Source organism: Pelophylax lessonae (genome assembly GCF_965119305.1).
Source record: "Pelophylax lessonae genome assembly, chromosome: 3".
Lineage (NCBI taxonomy): Eukaryota > Metazoa > Chordata > Amphibia > Anura > Ranidae > Pelophylax > Pelophylax lessonae.
In genome coordinates, this window is record NC_138770.1 from 457,175,417 (window position 1) to 457,188,994 (window position 13,578).

General features: G+C 39.8%; 1 protein-coding gene across 4 annotated transcripts in view; it reads right to left on the reverse strand.

Annotated features, from left to right (window-relative positions):
* The window catches only part of SLC22A3 (solute carrier family 22 member 3), a 364,734-nt gene that overhangs the window by 146,846 nt on the left and 204,310 nt on the right, over positions 1 to 13,578 (reverse strand). The gene's annotated exons all lie outside the window — the stretch shown is intronic.

Genomic DNA, 13,578 nt, shown 5'->3' on the forward strand with positions numbered 1-13,578 from the left:
TGTAATCTGTATGCCAGCCAACATATTGCCAGCAATCCTGATTCCTCCTATGCCCGCCCTTTTGTTTGGAAACCCCTCACCGTAGAAGAATTTAAAATTTTCCTTGGACTGACCCTCAACATGGGTCTGACCAAAAAAATTAACTCCATTCCTACTGGTCTACCCTATCTTGCCAAATATGCCAGTCTACTCCTCTTTGATGCCCAGAACCCATTACGAAATGATAATGCGATTTTTACATTTCAACAACAATGCCCAGTGCCTCCTCCGAAATCATCCAAATTACGATAAATTATTCAAAATTCGGCCCCTAATCAATTTTTTTTGCTCCAGCTTCAAGCAAATGTTTACCCCTGATAAAAATATTTGTGTGGATGAATCCCTAGTCCACTTCACTGGAAGGCTTGGAATAAAACAATACCTCCCAAGTAAACGGGCCAAATATGGGGTAAAATTTTACAAGGTATGCAACAGGGCCACGGTCTACATCTATGATTTCCAAATTTATGAGGGAAAGGACAGTCAGCTAAAACCCCCTGGGTGCCCTACCTATATGGGGACAAGTGGCAAAATCGTCTGACAGCTGATAGAACCACTGTTTGGGAAGGGTTACCACCTATATGTAGACAATTTCTACACACGTCTCCCACTTTTCCGCCATCTCTACCTGAAAAAGACTGTGGGCTGCGGGACAGCACGGTCCAACCGCAAGGGCTTCCCACAGAGATTAATCACCCGAAAATTAAATCGGGGGGAAAAAGCCAGTATGCGTAATGAAGAGGTACTAGCTCTGAAGTGGAGAGATAAAAGGGACATCTACATCCTTTCCACAATACACGACGACACCCTGGTGGAACTTCAGACAAGACGAGGTCCCATCCAGAAGCCAAAAAGCATTCATGAATATAACCTATTCAGGGGGGGGGGGGGGGGGGGTGGATATGAGCGACCAGCTGATGCAGCCCTACTTAGCCACCAGGAGATCCCTGTTCTGGTATAAAAAAGTCGCCATTTATATAATTCAGCTAGCCCTGTTCAATTCTTATATTATTTTTTCCGAGTGTACCAAGGATCCCTAACCTATCTAAAATTTCAAGAGGATGTTATCATGGCCCTTCTCTATCCCCATGGCCATCCCCCTGAACAAATTCGCTCTGATGCATTAGCCAGACTTCATGAATATCCTCCCTCCTACCTACACAGGCCGCAGACACCAAAAAAAATGTTGTGTATGTTCAAGTAGAGGAATTCGCCGTGACACCCGATACTACTGTCCCCAATGTTCCTCCCAGCCAGGCCTCTGTATTGTAGGGTGCTATCGTGTTTATCACAATTCAGTACACTATTAGTATAGACATTTTCCACTATCTGCTATTTCTGTGTATGACCCGGACTGTTTATCGACTATGATGTGAAGATATTTTTCCAGTTTCTGCTATCTCTGTGTATGACCCGGACTGTTTATCGACTATGCCTCTGCCAACCATGTTTCTGCCTAACACGTGAATTGATCTCGGCCTGTTGAATGACCATGCTTTTTGCCTGCCTCCTGGAACTGATTGTTTGCCCTGCCACTGTACTATTCAACAAAGGGGTCTCACACAGGTGAGGGGCTCCAGAATAGAATTTCCGAGTGGAGAAAACTTTTTTTCTCCAGGTTTTTGTTTTCTCGGATTAGGGTCTGGAGACTCAGAGGCTTCAAAGAGATTTGGGTGGGAGAAGCCTCTACCCCTGTCCTCAGGTCCTACCTGACCAAGGCCCCCAAGCCTTATAGTGCTGCCTGCTGCCACCTGAACTGGCCATGACTCTGCCTGCCACTTGAACTGGCCATGCCTCTGCCTGCCACCTAAACTAGCCATGCCTCTGCCTGCCACCTGAACTGGCCATGCCTATGCCTGCCACCTGAACTGGCCATGACTATGCCTGCCACCTGAACTGGCCATGACTATGCCTGCTAACTGAACTACTGCCTGGACCAATGCTTTTCCTGTGCTGTGACAGTATTTGTGCCTGCTAAAACCACAGGTAATCATTTTTTTTTACCCTTTGCTCAGCAGAATGTATTTTGGGGTGTAATTCTTGATGCTATGTGTTAGAAGCCTGTAGGTGCTACTTGGATGTTGGGCCTCTGTATGTGGCCAGACTGTGGAAAAGTCTGACACATGTGGTATTGCCATACTCAGGAGGAGTAGCAGAATGCATTTTGGGGTGTAATTTTTGCTATGTACGTGCTATGTATTAGAAATATCTTATAAATTGACAACTTTGTGTAAAAAAAATATGTTTTTATTTTTTTCCACATTTTCCAAAAACTTTTGGAAAAAAATGACATCTTCAAAATACTCATCATGCCTCATAGAATATACATTGGGGTGTTTTCTTTCCAAAATGGGGTCATTTTGTGGGTTATTCCATTGTCCTGATGCTCCAGGGCCTTCACAAATGTGATAGGTACTCAGGAAATGAAATGTGTAATTTATGCCTTTAGAACACATGACGGTGCTACTTGGATGTTGGGCCTCTGTATGTGGCCAGGCTGTGGAAAAGTCTGACAGATGTGGTATCACCATACTCAGGACGAGTAGCAGAATACATTTTGGGGTATAATTTTTGCTATGTACATGCTATGTATTAGAAATATCTTATAAATTGACAACTTTGTGTAAAAAAAATATGTTTTTATTTTTTTCCACATTTTCCAAAAACTTGTGGAAAAAAATGACATCTTCAAAAGACTTATTATGCATCATAGAATATACATTGGGGTGTTTTCTTTCCAAAATGGGGTCATTTTGTGGGTAATTTTATTGTCCTGGTGCTCCAAGGCCTTCAAAAATGTGATAGGTACTCAGGAAATGAAATGTGTAATTTATGGCTTTCGAACGCCTGGATGTTGGGCCTCTGTATGTGGCCAGGCTGTGGAAAAGTCTTGCACATGTCTCACACATGTGGTATCGCCATACTCAGGAGGAGTAGCAGAATATATTTTGGGGTGTATTTGTAAGTTTATGTATGCCATGTGTGAGAAATACCTTGTTAATATAACAATTTTGTGGAAAAAAAAAATGTTTCATTACCAAAACTATTGTGGCAAAAAAATTGCAACTTCAAAAATCTCACTATGCCTCTTACTAAATACCTTGGACTGTCCTCTTTACAAAAATTTACATTTGGGGGGTATTTGTACTCTCCTGACATTTTAGGGCCTGAAGAAATGAGATAGGTAGTACATCAGGACTGATCAATTTTCAATGATACGTAGCCTAGCTCGTGGGCTCTATAACTTTCACACAAACCTATTTTCATACACTTATCAGGATTTTTTTTTACCAAAGACATGTAGCAGAATACATTCTGGCCTAAATTTATGACAAAATTTGATTTTATAGGATTTCTTTTAAAACAGACAATAGAAAATATTTTTTTTTTTTGCTATTTTTTCGCTTATATAAAAAAAAAAAAAAATCCAGCGGTGAATAAATACCACCAAAGAAAGCTCTATTTGTGTGAACAAAATTATAAAAATTTCATTTGGGTACAGTGTAGCATGACAGTAATTGTGATTCAAAGTGCGAGAGCACCGAAAGCTGAAAATTGGTCTGGTGGTTAAACACATTAAATAGCATAAACCCCAACGGTGTGTATCTGTGCGAACAAGAAGACAAACGAACAATCGAATGAACAGCCAGACAAAAAGACAAACAAACAGACAGACAAAAAAAAAACTAAACACTAATTTGAACTGTACATATTGTGATCAATGTACTAGTTTGAGTGCGCCATACCATTTTTTGCTGCAGCAGGACAACAACCCCAAACATACAGCTAATTTCATTAAGAACTATATTCAGTGCAAAGAACAAGGAGTCCTGGAAGTGATGGTTTGGCCCTCACAGAGCCCTGATCTCAAGATCATCAAGTATAATCATCAAGAAACAAAAACTTCAAAAACTGTGTGCAAGTGTATGTAGAAGAAATGATGCTGGTTTGAAGTCAAAGGTGACACCAAATATTGATTTGATTTAGATTATTCTTCTCTTTGCTCACCCTTGTTTTGTTTTTTGCAATTTACAAAAGGCAAACATTTTTTAAAGCATTGTTACTTTACAACATTTCTTTACACACACACACTGGCATCAGCAAATAATTTACACATTTTAGGCATTAATATATATCACAGAGATATTTCCAGCAGAGTAATAGCAGTTCACGCTAGTTAACACTTCTGTGTTAACTCAAATAAGTCACATCAGCATTAGATAAGAAGCAATTCTCATGAAACTTTGATGAGATCAGTAGATTTTTAACCCTCGGCTCTCTTCCCAGGTCATCCTTGCTGCCTAAAAACTCTCCTCTCAAGCTGTCAAGGCCTGGACCTGTACCCAGGACCGCTGCTGTATCTTTCAGTAACTTCTCACTGAGCCCCCTGAGATGCTAGACAGCTCCCTGGACAATTCTTTGAAGGATCCTCTGCTTGAACCTTATTTCTCCTAAGCTTTGAACTCTTTGCCATGACTCTGCACTTCCTGTTTGCAAGATTGTACTCTCTCCAGCCAATATCTCGCTCTTGTCACCCCTGCTGCCATCCGTCTCTTCACAACCACTACTTTATTACCGACCTTTGGTTTGTTTAGTGACTACGCTTATGCTTGATCCCTATATGCTATATCTGCTACTGGACCCTGGCTTATTCACCTCCTAATGGGGCGAACCTGGGCACCACGATCTGGTACTAACACGCAGTGAAATCCATCTCCACCATCAGCAGTTATGGTTAATACAGGTTAGTACTTAGACCCCCTTGGGTGAGCCCACGTCATCTGCCAGGGTGATTTGCTTGTATACGTGTCACGAAGGTCAGTAGGAGCCTCTCTACTGCCCCAGATACTGGATACCAGCCTGACTGCAGACTGTAACACAAGCACAATTTACTCATACCTGGGTGTAGGGAAAATGTGCGTGTTTTCTGTGTGTTTTACACACGTAAACGCACGTTGGGCATGAGGTAGCCCATTCACTTGAATAGGTTGCCCTAAGTGCAACAAATGACCCAAAGTGGCTTAAGAACCATTTGTGGAGTGTCACATTGGCAAAACAGGTGTCTGCTAATTGCAGTTGAGTTGTGATTAGCAATTAGGCTACATTCACATCTGCATGTTTTCAAATAAGCAGGAATCCACACAAAAAAAGTGTGCTTTGCAGCATGTTTCGGAAACATATTGCAAATGCACTTCACACTGGCATTGCTATGCATTCACATTCTCAAATGCAAAATGTGCACTTTGCTGCGCATTTTGGAAATGCATATGACGCTCGCATTGCCATAATGGCAAGATTGGCATGTCATTAACAATTAGGATTCCTTCACATCTGCCCACGTCACATTTGCGTTTTCAAAAAGTGACAGCAGGTGCAGGTAGAAGATTTCACACCTTCTGTCACGTGGAAAGGGGGGTGGAAATTGGCGTCAGAAGCTGTAACGTAAATATGGGTGGAACATTTAACATGTTCCAAAATGTGAACTTATCTTTTATCTTTTTATTACATGCGCTCTGAAGGGATGGCACACCTGTGCCATCCCTTCAGAGCTCCGTGGCAGAGCAAGCACGGGAGTGACATCATCACAGCCCCGGCCATTCATACAGAGCCTACAAACCCAGTAGGAAGACCGGGTGAAGATGGAAGCGCCAGGGAGCCATAACACTGTGCTGGAGGGCACTGTGTGCAGGTAAGCCTGCCATAATGTTCTAGTATGCGGTGCATACTAGTACATTATGTCTTAAACCTTTAGGGAGCCTGTTTTTTTTTTTTTTTTTGCGGTGGTTTATATCGGTTTAACTGAACCATTTACATCAGCACTGTCCTAAAATACCTAAAGTGGAATTATGTACAAATGGGTTTAACTGGTGTTCTTTATTATATTTAGGCTCCATGCACACTGGCTTTAAAATCGCTGCTTTACAGAAGTTTTGCATTTTGCCTGTTGAAGCATAAGCATGTTATCGTATGTGTCTATGCACATTAGGACGGAGGCATATTCTGAGCATTTCTAGTTTACGTTTCTGATTGGAGCTTTCTGGCAGAAAAATGCAAACTCTCCTAAACTCATCTAAACTATGTACAAAAAAATGCTCTATATGAGTGTGTTTTCCTGAGAAGGGAACTGGCATTTTTTTTCTAAGCCCAGTGTGCATGGAGCCAAAATATTCAGATTGACAAATGGTTACAATTTAAAATCTGACTAAACCTGGGATTGATGGAGTTGCTAATACCCCCCATCCCCACTTTCTCCCCAACAGGCTTGTGTACAGTATAGATAACAATGATTGCTGTCACCTCACCAGACATTTAAGCTATAGAATCATTCGGGAGCCATGTTCTCTCCGATGGAACACACCTGACTGTCTTACTGCAACAAACTTGTGGTAGCCATGCAGTATGTGGTTTCACTGCAATCAGGCTGAGGTGCTGATGACAGGAATTGACATTCCCGGCCTCTTTTGACAGGACAGATGGAATAATCAATTCCCACACCTTACAACAGACAAGAGGCCCTCTCTCTAAAGGTGTCTGCCTTTTTTACGCCCTTTATACTGCACTTGCTGGTAAGAAGCAAACCTGTGAGGTGGTGGGAAACTATCACATTCCACGTTGGAGCACCGTTTGTTTTTTTTGGGACCAGTTTATTTCACTGTTTTTTCACGTCAACTAACATCTAGGATATCTGGACTTTGAGTTGATCATTTTGGGACTTATTGTTTTACCCCCATTTTTGGGGATTTATATCACTTTCATATCCATTTCAATATATGGATTCACAGTGGTGTCAATTGTTTTAGACACACATGTTATCATTATTTGATTGATGTTTATTTTGTGTTATACAATATTTCACCTTTTACAACACTTCACATTTAGTGCACCAGACTTTTTTTCATGTATTTATATTCCAGCATTATTGGATCTTTGGTTGCAACTTACTCACATATATTAGCGCACTTTCTCACATTTTTTAAGGAGTTCACTACACACACGAACACACAGGAATTATCTTTTCTATATCATTAGCAGTGAGCTTGCACTGACTGGGAAAGTAGCGCCGATTTCCATATTTTCCCTATTCTATTTAGTATGTGGTGACACTACAAAATTGGTTGCTCTTTCCACATATAATTTGTTTTCTACACTTTTACACTCTGATTCATTTTTTATTTATCACACGTCTTATTCTTGATTGGGAGCGCATTGGCCCTCTTTTTATCTATATAACTGTACTAAATGCTTTCTTAGTGAAAGGAGGTGGTATAACAACCACAATTATATTTAGTTAGGTATAGGTATATTTTGTTTTTATATATATATACAGTATAAATTGTTTTTATTATATATATTTTTTATAGGTATAAGTTTATTTTGTTAGCAACAGGTCACAGGATGTACTCTTGTGGCTTACAGAAGCCGGTGTCCAGAAAAGACTAGAAAAGCTTAACACAAATAAACCACCAGGATTGGATGGCTTACACCCAAGAACTCAATCAGGTTATAGCCAGACCTTTTCCTAATTTTTATGGACAGCATACTGACAGGAATGGTACCAGCTGATTGGCGAAAGGCCCACATGGTACCAATATTTAAAAAAGGGCAGAGATATATTCCTGGAAACTACAGGCTTGTCATTCGAACATCGATAGTATGTTTATTATTGGTGGGGATGATAAGGGACTATATCCAAGAATTTGGGGATGAAAACAGTATCAGCATGGGTTTACGAGAGGTCGTTCTTGCTAAACCAACCTGTTAACATTCTACGAGGAAGTGAGCTGCCATCTATATAAAGGTAGACCTGTAGATGTGGTCTATTTGGATTTTGCAAAAGCATTTGATACAGTCCCCCCATAGATGCCTAATTTACAAACTGAGGTCTGTAGGCATGGACCATAGGTTGTTCTTGGATAGAAAACTGGTTACAGGGTCATGTCCAAAGGGTGGTAATACATAACATGTACTCATATAGAATCAGGAATCAGGATATAGAAACTTTACAAGAAGACCCAAATAAAATAATGGGCTGGGCAACTACATGGAAAATGAGGGTTAATGTTTAAAAATGTAAAGTAATGCACTTGGGAACTAAAAACATAAATTACTCACTGGGGGGAACCCCTGAGAGAATCCAGGACGGAGAAAGATCTGGGAGTCCTAGTTGAAGACAGACTGAGCAATAGCATGTAATGTCAAGCAGCAGCAAGTAAAGCTAGCAGACTATTAGCATGCATTAAAGAGGGGTTTACTCCAGAGATAAAAAAAACAATGATCCTGACACTTTATAAAACTCTAGTTCGGCCACATCTGGAGTATTCCATCCAGTTCTAGTCCCCAGTCCTCAGGAAGGATGTGCTGGAACTGGAGAGGGTTCAAAGAAGGGCAAAAAACATGAATAAGTGGACTGGAGGGCCTCAATTACAAGAAAAGACTACAAGCACTAAACTTATTCTCCCTAGAGAAGAGGCGCTTGAGAGAAGATATGATAGCGATATACAAATACCTCAATAGCGACCCCAGCATAGGTAGGAAACTATTCAGTCTCAGGGAGTATAAAAAGACATGGGGCCACACAATGAGATTGGAGAAGCAGTGGTTTAACCTTAAGCTGTGTAGGGGGTTTTTCATTGTCAGGGCGGTAAGAATGTGTAATTCTCTCTTCCACAATCGGTGGTGACAGCAGGAAGTAATGATAGTTTTAAGACTCTTAGATGTGCATCAACACAATATATATGGGATATGATTATCGACATGAACACACATACACCAAGTACACAAGTTGAACTGGACGGACTAGTGTCCAGTTTCGGCTCCAGAGCAATTTTCTTTGTCACAGACATTTAAAAACCTTAATTTTTGGCAATAAAATTACTTAAACCCCCAGAACATTATATATTTTCTGAAGCAGAAGCTCTGTAGAATAAAAATGTGATAGTTGTAAATTTTTGTGTCACATGATATTAGTGCAACTGTCTATCAAATGCAAATTTTTAGGAAAAAATATAAAATGAGTTTTAGTGTGAAAATACAATTTATTTTACAAATAAATATCTGAAAAGTGTGGCGTGCATTTGTATTCAGCCCCCCTGAGTCAATACTTAGTAGAACCAACTTTGGATGCAATTACAGCTGCAAGTCTTTTTGGGTATGTCTCTACCAGCTTTGCATATCTAGAGAGTGACATTTTTGTCCTTTCTTTTTTGCAAAATAGCTCAAGCTCTATCAGATTGGATAGAGAGCATCTGTGAACAGCAATTTTCAAGTCTTGTCACAGATTCTCATTCTGATTTTGATCTGGACTTTGAATGGGCCATTCTAACACATGAATATGCTTTGATCTAAACCATTCCATTATAGCTCTGGCTGTATGTTTAGGGTCGTTGTCCTGCTGGAAGGTGAACCTCCGCCCCAGTCTCAAGTCTTTTTCAGACTCTAACAAGTTTTCGTCTAAGATTGCCCTGTATTTGGCTCCATTCATCTCTCATGAACTCTGACCAGCTTCCCTGTCCCTGCTGAAGAAAAGCATCCCCACAACATGATGCCGCCACCACTATGTTTCACGGTGGGGATGGTGTGTTCAGGGTGATGTGCAGTGTTAGTTTCCTGCCACACATAGCATTTTGCTTTTAAGCCAAAAAGTTTAATTTTGGTCTCATCTGACCAGAGCACCTTCTTGCACATGTTTGCTGTGTCCCCCACATGGCTTCTCGCAAACTGTAAACGGGGCTTCTTATGGGTTACTTTCAACAATGGCTTTCTTCTTGCCACCCATTCATAAAGGCTAGATTTGTGGCGTGCATGACTAATAGTTGTCCTGTGGACAGATTCTCCCACCAGCTGTTGATCTCTGCAGCTCCTCCAGACTTACCATGGGCCTCTTCACTGATTAATGCTCTCCTTGCCCAGCCTGACAGTTTAGGTGGATGGCTATGTCTTGGTAGGTTTACAGTTGTACCATACTCTTTCTATTTTGGAATGATGGATTGAACAATGCTTTTTGAGATCTTCAAAGCTTGGGATATTTTTTATAACCTAACCCTGCTTTAAACTTCTCCAGAATTTTATCCCTGACCTGTCTGGTGTGTTCCTTGGCCTTCATGATGCTGTTTTGTTACTAAGGTTATCTAAGGCCCCTTTCCCACACGCAGTTAGATTTCAGCATTTAGCTGCAGATAGAGGAACTTATTAACTGCAGCTAAATGCAGACCATGCATCCCTATGGCCCCATTCACACACTGCGTTTAGCAACATTTTCATAACATACGAGTTTGTGCATTTAAGAAAAATAATGTTGACAGCGTCTAGAAGTGATGTACCGCAGCTATCTGTATATAAATGCCGTTAATCGCAGTACAAATAAAAAATAATTAAACAGTTGCTATACAAAAGGCAAGAATTTACTACCACAGCTTAACGCAGCTGCATGTAAACGCAAGTAATCGCATAGAAACGCAATGTGAGTAATCTTTGTGCCAGGAGTGTTGGAATTTTAAAATAACAAATCATGCTTTTACCAGCGGCATAACAACCGCCCATTGGAAAGGGGCCTAACAAACCTCTGGGCTTCACAGAACAGCTGTATTTATACTGAGATTAAATTACGCACAGGTAGACTTGATTTACTAATTAGGTGACTTCTGAAGGCAATTGGTTTATTATTTATTTGTAAAAAAAAATGTAAAACTATTTATAATTTTCCTTCCACTCCACAACTATGTGGCACTTTGTGTTGGTCTATCACATAAAATCTCAATAAAATACATTTAGGATTTTGGTTGTAACATGACAAAATGTGGAAACTTTCAAGGGGTATGAAAATGTTTTCAAGACACTGTAGGTGACACTTTAAAAGCCTTTACAGCTCATAGTTACACAGTTAGTCAGGTTGAAAAAAGACACAAGTTCATCTAGTTCAACCAATAAAGTCAACTAGGAGCTCTTGTGCTAGAATTATTGTTCTCACTCGGATGTTCGCGGCGATATGTCACACGTGTGGTGTGACCACGATTTACATACACGAGCACACCCTGGGCTTGCGTTTGTGCAGGGTAATGGGGGTTTCAGCAATCTTTTTTTTTTTTTTTTTTTTTACATTTTAATATATTTTATTATATATATATATATATATATATATATATATATATATATATATTAAACTCTTTTATTTATTTTTACTTGATTGCTATTACACAGGGGTTAATAAACCCCTATGTGATAGCATTGGGCAGGTGACAGGTACTCCTTATGGGGACATTAGAGGTCTAATAGACCCAATGTCTCCCCTGCCCTACACACCATCTAACCAAGCACAGATTAGGTTGGTTAGATGTGTCCCCTGGCTGTACAGGCCAGGAAATGGTGCATCTGGAGCAACCTCACTTCCGGTTTCATTGTTTGCATGTGAGATTGAGGCATGGATTTGCCTCAGTCTCACTGCAATCTATCTCCCCTAGCCGGCAGTTGTGTTCCCAGGCACCAGTAATAGCAATAGAACTCGGGAACCACGGGAGGAGGGAGGGCTGCCGGCGGGAGGGGGGGGGGGGGGGTATCACTCGGCTGGCTCTGTGAAAGTGATCGGCAACTATGGAGCTGCTGCATCACATTCAATTTGAAGCCAGGAGCTGGCTTAACAAAACCCGTACAAGCAGATGGCTGCTATTGCAGCCATCAGCTTGTAATTAAAGGTTCACTCTATGGATGTACTTGGTAGCTCTTAGGAGGAATAACAATAACAAGACATTGCCACTCAACCTGATGGGGAATATGGTAGAGAAATGTTTTACTAGGTTATGATATACAATTTAAAATGTTCCTAAGTGAAGTCAAAGAAAAATACTATTTCTAATTAAAATTGTATTATGAAAAGAGGAATTGAAGCCATAAACATGACATTACTAATCTGAAGTTTCAAAAGCCCCACATCCTAACACACTGGAGTTACACAGAAACCTGTTTTCTTATGCCAAGATTTTTAAATGCTAGTTGGACATCTGTCTAAGACTTAAGTTGGGCGTCAAGCCCAGTATGACCCAGTAGCAGGTGAATGTTTCGACAAGTGATTACACAGAAAGACAAACTGAAAAGAACAGAGGTCAGACTGCTTAAAAAAAAAAAAAAAGTCACATTCTAATTATCATCTCTAATGTTTAAAGCAGACAGTATATTTCAGTACAGGAAAGGAATATGGACAAGAATGCAAGTAATGCTTGAGTTTAGCATTAAAAAAGAATGACTCGCAAACAGGTTAAAGCAATGATTCTATGATTTAGTTTTAAAGAAATCCTGGATCGCTGACTTCTAAAAACTTGCAAGGTTGCCTCTGTCTTCAATATCTTCTAATTTAATGACTTGGAACATGCATGCAGCAAGTGAAGATGTAGTGAAGCATGCAGCAAGTAAAGGCCTGCTAATCTAAAATTTTGTTTAGGGTTGGTAACCCAGAATTTGAGATTGTTAAAATTCTAATGTTGGTTTGCAAGCATTTCCCTACAACACAGATCAAGAAAATATTGCATACCCGGCTCCATCCCAAAGAATGTATGCCCTTAGTGCCATGACTGAACATTAAGATGGACCTGCTTCTTATACAGTAACTCTTAGGTATTGCAGTAATTTCACACTACAGAAAATGAAGTAAAAATAGTAAGATTCCTTTTGTTTATGTGGGAGACTCCTTAGTGGGATGGAGCCGCGTAGACTTCTCCATAATTCGACAGAATATACATACATTTCTGACTTATGATAGTACATAAACCTATTACAGCTAGTGGGGAAAGGGCAGCTGCATAAATGTTTAGCTCCAATTTGGAAATGTTTTGAAAACTACTATACACATGTAAACTCTTCTCAGTGTGTTGTATGTATCAACTGCAAAGCTTGCATATCAAATCTCACATACTTTAACAGGTGTAGAGGAAAAACGTCATGGCAGTACCAGCTCACCATTTACTCTGCACTCATATTACTTTTCAGGCATGACTATACGCAGTACTAAAGGCATGCAGGCTAAGAGAAATGCTCTAGCTGTGTTTTTAGATCTGCATTTACAACGCAAGTGTAAATATTATGTTGTGTTAATTTTAATCTGTATGTATAGTAATTAATGTGCAGCAAAATCTGCACCATTCTAGGTAGTCATTTTACTAAACTATGTGAATAATTCTAAAAGCATTTCTTGATTTTTTTTTTACAAGTCTCCTAACAAAAACAATTATTGCTTACTATTGTATATTGTAATACTATTTAACCACTTGAATACTGGACTGTCATACCCCCTTCCAGTCCAGGCCATTTTTCAGTGATGTCACGGTTTGAATGACAATTACTCTAAAACGTTACGTTTTTGGATTTGGGTTTAAACCACTTTATACACACTGAAACAAATAGAATTATTGCGATTCACTTTGGTATATAATTTTCATAATTGTTTTGCCATATAAGTTTTGTATTATTTATTCTTATATATTGTGCATATTTTTTATGTGTTGGTCTTAAGGACTTATTGATGTTTTAAATGTACTGATTTGTGGCCAAGAT